The sequence below is a fragment of the Penaeus monodon genome, chromosome 30, assembly GCF_015228065.2.
Source record: "Penaeus monodon isolate SGIC_2016 chromosome 30, NSTDA_Pmon_1, whole genome shotgun sequence".
NCBI lineage: Eukaryota > Metazoa > Arthropoda > Malacostraca > Decapoda > Penaeidae > Penaeus > Penaeus monodon.
This window is the reverse complement of record NC_051415.1, coordinates 33,156,508-33,157,054: the sequence shown is the minus strand read 5'-3', so window position 1 is coordinate 33,157,054 and position 547 is coordinate 33,156,508. Positions and strand designations below refer to the sequence as shown.

At 33.6% G+C, this 547-nt stretch overlaps 1 protein-coding gene across 1 annotated transcript in view; it reads left to right on the top strand.

The window, feature by feature from the left end:
• The window catches only part of LOC119592427 (ubiquitin carboxyl-terminal hydrolase 16-like), a 48,003-nt gene that overhangs the window by 11,229 nt on the left and 36,227 nt on the right, over positions 1 to 547 (top strand). The gene's annotated exons all lie outside the window — the stretch shown is intronic.

Here is a 547-nt window from a genome sequence, read left to right as displayed (position 1 = left end):
ACAAACCATTCAATCTTTGTTCTGATTTACTACTCTCCCACTGTTTCTATTTCATTAGCTAGAGAAAATATGAATATAAAACAGATAATTTGAAGATATGATATGAAAATAATTTTGGATTGTGTTTACTCTGTAATACATCATCTAGGAGCAATATATCATGGTATATGGAAACTGCTCTAAAAATACCAGTAGCCATTTGTGTTATTGGGACTTAGTGGACAAGCTTACAAGGCAACTTACTGTAGATATCCCATTATGGGAAAGGTAATTAGATAAAGGTCTGGTGTTGTGAAGGTGGGAATGTGTTTGCATGGGATGGGTTACTCTTCTATTGATTTTTGGTTGCTGCTGTTTACATTGCTATGTTACTGCTGTTGGTAGTGATGGTGGTGATGTTACTATGTGATTTGGTGTTATTGATATAAGAATATGTGACATCAGTGTGTAATGCTGATATGGCATTCATGTGATTTTGATTTGATAATTGTGATAAAAATTTATAAGGGGTTGGCAGTGGTTATACATTGTTTCTAATGGTAAAGGA